Here is an 8,001-nt window from a genome sequence, read left to right as displayed (position 1 = left end):
TTGCGAATTGAGGACTTCTATCCAGATGTTCTTCTGAGGGAGTCGTCCTAGAAGTACTTGGTGCTGAAGGTGCTGGAAGAACTTGCATTCTTCGACACTCTTCACGTGCCAGGTTCACCGGCTGCAAAGTTTTCAGATGCTTCACCATACTGGCTGTACCACATGAGTACTTCTTTGTGGGATCACCACGATACAGCCCTCTCTGACAGTTTTTACATGTCCCTTTGGTGGCATTTGTCTTATTTTGTCCCTCTGGGAACATAAAGAATTTCCACACAACAGAAGTATACCTTTCAGGGCGTGGTGGTTCAACCAAAAATTCATCTTCTGATGAATGTTGAGATGGGGGTGATGACTGCTGTCCTGAAGCCATTGTTTCTGTCAAAAAGTGTGTACTAAGTGTCCACTTAGCCAAGAAAAAGTTCTTCAAAGAACAGAGATACTCCTCCAAAGAAGGTCTAAGAAGAATGATTGATATGGGTGGGGTCTTTCAATAGTTAGAATAGGAAGTCTAATGAACCAATCAAATCTCTTGTTTTCAGGTCACATGGGATCCGCGCACCCTGCGCATAGGCAGCACGCACCGAGCGTGACTTCGCGAAATTGCATTAAAAAGTAATATAGGTTTATTAAAAGTAAAAATACATTATTTTAAGTGTAGCTTAGATTATGTCTTACCTTAATATTTATATTAAATACACATATATATCTTTTTTTACATTAAAATATTTCACTGGAATCGCGCACCCACCGCGCCAAGAACGTATATGACGTCACGCAGAAGCGCGCGAGCATCGCGTAACATACAACGTATGCGTCGCGTATGCGCTTGAAGTCGCGTATGGATCGCATAGCAATCGCGCAGGTAAATATGTATTCATCGCACACCCTACGCGGATCCTGAACAATAGTGGTAAATTGGCAGCTAGGTTCCGCGCATTGTTCGAAAACGCTACGCATTGGGTGCGCGACTTCCCAAACAAATTGAATAAAATATTAACAATATCGTTTACAAAATATTTTTCCAAAAATAGTTACATTTTTTTAAAAAATATATATTTTTTAAAAATCAATAAAAACATGTAATTTTTTTTTTTTAAATATGTAAACAAAAAGAACTTTAAAAAATGCACTCATTCTTCAATGCAGATTGCTATATATATAATACATATTTAAAAAACGAACCAAACCACATTCACTGGATGATGTCATCAGTGATGTCATCAGTGATGTCATTTGAGATGTCATCAGTGATGTCACTGACCATGTCATGAATGATGTAATATGTGACATCATCAGCAGTGCGCGAGTTATAGTTAGTAGAACTAACTATAACGGAGGAATTTCTATGATTTTGTATGAGTGAAATGGCAAGCTAACTATAACACCCCTGAAACCTATGTTTTTTTCAGTGAATATATATATATATATATATTTATATATATCCACAACCAGAATCCAATGCAATACGCTCTCAGGAAGAATAGGCAAAGAGCATGTATATATTTTTTCTGGTTTACAATGTATTTTATTGCATGAGTCATGAGGCAGCTCTCTTGTTCACTCGGCTTGCTCTTGGAACCAAGCTAAACATGTTGTCAAGCTCACCCCAGCAATTTGTTGGCTTTACCACCTCTAATTTAAAACACCATTTACTCGCATAGCCACATGGTCTGCTTGTTGCAAGTCATTACATCTAGCAAGCATACCGTGTAAACAAATTGGTTTCAGAATGGTGACTAATGTGAATTAATTTGCGTATATCATAAAGACAATGCTCAATTTAGTTAAAAGCACTTCCGACATAATCGCATAATCCTAACCCAAAAAAGTTCCAGGGTTAATAAAACTTTTACAAACAAGACAGCCATAACGCAGAAAGACGTTGTCTATACAACAATGCATACCATTTGTGACAGCCTCAGAAAAAGCAACAAACCGAAATATGTCTTACACAGAAAACTTACCAAACACATTCAAACACATCTCGAAATAATAGCTTTCTGATATGTTTTAGAGTCACCTTTTAAAAAAAACGCTTTATTGATCTTAACCCAGCAGACTGATCCCTCAATTAAACATTGTTTACTGAACAACTGAAAAGATTGACATCTTTGTACAAACTACAAGGACTGCTCATCAGAACACTGACTTTAAGCATCAGTCGGGTAAGTAAATACATTTTTTAACTGTGACTTTCTGAGACACAAACTCTGTACAATTCTGAAACCTACATTCTATTAAAGTTTGGAAGAAATGTTTGGATATCAAATACACTAAATCAACAAGGGAAAATTAAATACTGTCCTGCAAACGTTTTATGTACCACAAGGAAGGTGGAACAGAAGAAAAAAACAGAATGGAAATACGGGCATAATTCTTGAAGAAGCAGTCATTTAAACATGGAAGCTTAACTCATGAGTTGCATAAATCGAATTCATAGAAAAAAAGCAAACAAAGGACATTGGTAGTACCTTAAATGAGTACACCAGCTCATTTGTAAATATTGTCAAAGTACACTTAGAACTGGGTCCTGAAAAGTTCCTAGTATGGGAAATGTAAAAGTAAATAGACAGAGAAGTCAGGTGGAGAAAAATTACTCCAAGTACAGGGTGACGAGACTTCTCCCTGGACCTCTAGTGTTTGTCTGATAGCAAGCATTCTCTACATACCAAGCAGAGAATAGAGTTAACAGGATAAAAAGGCAGGACACGTTGGTGCCAAAACTAAGGAAACAGTCTCAAGAGAGGCTAGCCTTTGTATCTACCTATAGCATTGAACACAATAAGTTCTTCAAGGCTTTAAGCAAAAATTGGGATCTTCTTAAAAGTGTTCCTGGATTAACTGACTCCATTTCCAACAAACCTTTGGTGACATATAGGAAAGGCCCTACGATTGGTAGCAAAATCACCAGGAATTATCTGGAACCAGTAAGAGATTCTATTTCTATCTGGTTGCCCGCTCAGCCGAAGGGTGTCTACACGTGTGGCTCATGTAGTATCTGCGAGCTCGGACTCAAAAGATTAAAGGAGTATAAGTATAATACGGGAAAAGCGTATGGCATAAATGAATTTATCAACTGTAACAGTTGTTTCGTGATGTATGCCATTGTATGCAACTGTAGAAAAGTGTACATTGGGAGCACGAAAATAGCCTTGAAAATGAGGATTCAGGAACATTGTAGATCCATTGCTAATGATGACGCAAGATCTCCTATTCTGCAACACATAAAGGACTGTCATTCAGATAACCTCAGGTCCAAATTCCATAGGATTAAAAAAATAGACAAGGATAGGGGAGGTGGTAACATTGAACTGAGGCGGAGACAGGAGGAGGCTAGGTGGGTAAGTCGACTGAGGACGGTGTGATTTGGCATCAATACAGAGAATGTATTGCATTACTTCCTATAACATTTGATTTTGCTTTGGATGGGGGTTTCACAAGCGGGTGGACCATCCTAGTAAGATGAGAGGTGAAAGGCTGGGAAAAGAGGGTTCCTAATTAACAGTATTTAGTTGGGTAGGGTGTCAGTATATGCCACGGTATGATATGCTTTTACTTATGGTGTATTTGGACCGGCAGTTTAATGGAAGGTTGGTGCTCCACACCAGCAGTTTAAGTGATGTGGAATCATTTTAAAAGAGTTAGCTGAAGTATATAATCTTTCTGGCGGAGTAAATTCTGGAGCAGAATATTTTATTTTGTTGATGACGGCATCTTGGCATTGATTTGGAGTATTACTAGTTCATTGTGTCTTAGTAAAACACAGGGTGTCCTCTCTGGTCTGGTAAACCTGTGATTGGCTGGAAGAAAAGTTAGACTTAATGACACACACAAAAAAAGACACTTGCAATTCAAGCTGTTGTGGCCGGCATCGGATTGGAGGATAGCTAGTCTTAGTAGAATACAGGGTGTCCTCTCTGTTCCGGCTGATGTGTGATTGGCTTGAAGAAAAGTTAAACTTAAACACACACACACACACAAAAAAAGGCATTTAAGATTCAAATTGTTGATGCCAGCATCGGATTGGAGGATAGCTAGTCTTAGTAGAATACATGGTGTCCTTTCTGGTCCGGCGAATCTGTGATTGGTTGGAGGAAAAATTTGACTTAAAGACACACATAAAAAGACATTGGAGATTCAAATTGTTGATACCGGCATCAGATTGGAGGATAACTAGTCTAGAACCCAGGATTTCCTCTCTGGTCAAGCGGGCCTGTGATTGGCTGGAAGAAAAGTCAGAGATCATGTGACACGATATCCTATGGAGGGCTCCGTCTTTAAGTGACTTAAAAACACACACAATAAAAGACACTTGAGGTTCATATTGTTGATGTCTGCATCGGCTTGAAGGTAACCCTGGGCGTAGTTTGCGTAGTAGCGCTACGTGTAGTGCACTTCGCACTACGCGAGCTATGCCTTGCTACGTGAGCTGCGTAGTAAATGCTGTTCGCACTGATTGCACAGTGCCGGATGCTTGTCCGCACTGTGCAATCATTGCAGACGGCATCTTGCACAGTGCAAGTGGTCGTTTTCTGCCGCTCGAGTAGATTTGTACTCAAGCGGCAGTTTTCTCAGCGCGGACTGGTAGTTTCTCATCGCGAGCGGTCGCGAGCATACGCGACCACTCGCAATGAGAAACCTGACCTCCCCGCTTTGAGAATCTCGCCGGGAGGTTTATTTTCCACGCTCGTGATCGGCAACTTGATGTTGCTAGCACGAATGAGGAAAAAGTCTCGCTGGGATATTATTTTGCTCGCTCGCAGTCGCCAACTTGACGTTGAGGACCGCGAGCAAGCAAAAAATGCCCGCTACGCGTTTTTGCCCTGTGCTACGTGCAATTCGCATAGCCCGTAGTTGTGCAAACTACGCGAGCATAGCGTAGTCCTACGCCCAGGGTTACTTGAAGGATAGCTAGTCCTAGTATAATGCAGGGATTCTACTCCGGTCCGGCATGGCAGCGATTGGCCAGAATGAGGGTCTTAGCATAAATATGGGCGGTCGACACTCTTAATATATGCATGGATTTTAGAAGATTGTGATTGGTTGAGAAACGGGTATAAATAGGGTGGCTTAGATTACCTGAAAGGTAGGTGCGAATTCATAGGACATTCGAACCAGGAAGGATGAAGGGTAGTACTGGTAAGAATATCGCCCTGGGTAGATTGCCTAGATTATTGACTGGAGGATACTTTAGTGGTTTGGTGAAGGTGAGGTCCAATAGTGCTTGGGGCTCAATTGTAATGTGGCTACTAGCTTACTCTTTTTGGAAAGGAATTTATGTAATTGACTAAAAGAAATTGATGTATTGTTTTAATAATTTTATTTCTCTGTCACTGAGGGTTGGTTAGACAGGTAGGGGGGTCCTTGAATCAATATATTTGTTTGATGATGAGAATTTTGTCATTTAGGGTATTAAATATGAGACTGAACTAAATTCTTTTGTTATAGATAAGATGGGAGTGCAACACGCCATCTAGCAGTACAACATTGTATCTATGAGGATTTATGCGATAACAGAAGCCAACACTGGGAGGATGACAACATTGGGATATTGATCAAGTGAGTGATACAATTTTTGGGCCGGGGATTTTTACCTGAGAAGAAGGAGGACAATATAGGTGATGCTTATCCTTTTAAAAAAAACTAAAAAAAACGGTGTGTGCTGGAATTTGGAGAGAGGAGTTTGCAAGGATATCATGATATTACCCAGGCCAAATGTCTCCGAATAATGGGAACTTTAAGGGATATAAGGCCACTGTCACCTGATCTCCATACACTGGCCGAATGTCTCCTAATGATGGGAACTTTGTAGGATGTTAGGCCACTGATGGAATTATCTAATAAATTTGTGAATTTAATTATTTCGAGATGGTTACCTAATCTTTATACAGAGGGCAAATGTCTGTGAATAATGGATCACTGGGGGCGGTTAGACCATTGGTACAACTTGGGTGAGGAATTCAAGAACTTAATGGTTCTAAGAATGTATTAATTTTGATTGAATATGGACTATGACTCACACTGGGATGGTGGAAACACCCAATGAATGGATTATATAAGTATGTATATAGGTAGGGAGTCTTGCTGGGGTGTGTTTTAATGTTTTTTGTGGGGAAATGGTAAACGGGTGAATGGGTAGTGTAGTACAATTTGTATGTATAAAATATCATTGTGATATGTATGTTTTAAATTTTAGGCCCTGATGAAGTCCCACAAGGACGAAACCGGTTGGCTGGGCTGAATGGATTGCTTTTATCAAATGGACATTTTTTTTAAATAAAATTGGAATCAAAGCAACTTGCAAGACTCCTGAATACCTTTTATTTGTCACATCATGACTACTTGGTTGAATGCTGGAGAACAGTTTAACCATCAATTGATTTTGCAACAGATAATCCTGTATAGAATTGAACGCTCCTTTTCATTTGTTATTTCTTGACCTTGTGTTGGGGTGGCCTCTTGGCAATGGGATCACAAAAGTAGAGCGTTGGAGGAAACAGAATTGGTATTTATTACACACCAGTGCGCCGTTTGGAGCCCACATTGCCACTGTGCTTTTTTCTAGCATTCTCTACATACGTTAAAAAAACTATCCATGTGTAAGTGAGTCCATAAAATACTGATCCTGGAACACGTCCATGTTATGTCACAGAAGTCATAGGAATACTGAAAAATCTGAGTGTTACCCAGAACAAGTGTACCAAATGAGTCAAGCACATTCAGCAGGAGAGAGGTATAGGAGCAGTATGCGTCTATATGTGCATTGTGGAGCACACTGTCCTGAATATGGCCTGGTATAGCACTGCCTTTAACAAAGAGCACATTTTTCATTGATATGGCCTCTCAAAAGGGCCACCAGATTTGCACCAAATATGTTGTTTTACTGTGAAACGTATGTGGAGCACAAACGATAAATTGTGGAAATCAGGGTTTAGTTCATATTTATCATGTGCACATCACTCAAGTGAAGTTTCAGGTTTGCTTTGACCCCAATAATAAAATATTTGCTTCCATTGCACTTCGGAATTACAAAATGATCCAACATGCCTCATTTGTACATTATTTACTGCTAATATGTTTAAAAATAGTTGCATTGTTTATTTACAATTCTTTAAATTGTATTGTGTATGAGAAAACATCTAATATTTTATACCCTCCCCTTGTACCCCAACAAGATTGTCACTTGACACAACACTGGTTCACTCTTGTATTGCGTCTAATGCAGTCATAACACTTTTGTTTGGCCTTTGTTTTACTATTCGTGTCAGAAACAATTTCAGGTCATCTTAAAGGCCTTTTTTCCCAATTTTCTTACCTTCCACTATGTAAGAGGTTTATAGTCAGTATACAACTCTAAGTGTAAACCCTCAAATAAATCTTTAGACTCTCCACGGCCCAGAGTCATATATCAAACACCACAGTTTGGGCTTTTGTGGTTTCCCCAGTCACTTAGAACCCCTCCTAAGCCCACAGAACTTACATTGACAGCACATTTGTATTTAGCCTCACAAGCAAATAACCTGAGCGATGGAGCGTTAAAATCAATTCTTTCATTTATTAAAATTGTTTGCCTTCTCTCCAGATAAATTTCTCTCTTTAAGATGACTCTCAAATGTTCAACAATCAAGGCATAAACCTGTATAAAAAAGAAGTCTGTAAATCCTAAGAAGGGCCTCATGGCATGTCTGTCTATTCGTTGGAGGGGGTTGCATTTCAGATGGCATCCCTTAAGGATTTATGCCCGATAGTTATTGTGTATTCTAAGTAGTCAACTACCTTTGGTAAAATCTTGCACTTATCTCTTCTAGTAATCACCCCAAAGTTTTTTAAGAAGGTTGAAATGTGAACTGATCTAATATTATGATATTGAATAGTGTTCCTAAAAATGAGTATGTCATCCTTAAATGAATGAACAGCATCTACATCAATGAATAAAATAAACTTCAGTTTTTTTAAACAAACACACAAGGAAGTTGATTTCAGACCTAAAGGTAACCA

The 8,001-nt window shown here is 39.3% G+C and overlaps 1 long non-coding RNA gene across 1 annotated transcript; it reads left to right on the top strand.

The window, feature by feature from the left end:
- Positions 1-1,537: 1,537 nt before the first annotated feature.
- LOC146866852 (uncharacterized) lies at positions 1,538-6,721 on the top strand. The gene is made up of 3 exons (XR_014960663.1): positions 1,538-2,168; positions 5,452-5,562; positions 6,200-6,721. It is a non-coding gene; the product is annotated as an uncharacterized LOC146866852 (long non-coding RNA).
- The last annotated feature ends 1,280 nt before the right edge of the window (positions 6,722-8,001 follow it).

Source organism: Triturus cristatus, chromosome 1_2, assembly GCF_964204655.1.
Source record: "Triturus cristatus chromosome 1_2, aTriCri1.1, whole genome shotgun sequence".
Lineage (NCBI taxonomy): Eukaryota > Metazoa > Chordata > Amphibia > Caudata > Salamandridae > Triturus > Triturus cristatus.
This window is presented reverse-complemented; position numbering and strand designations above follow the sequence as displayed.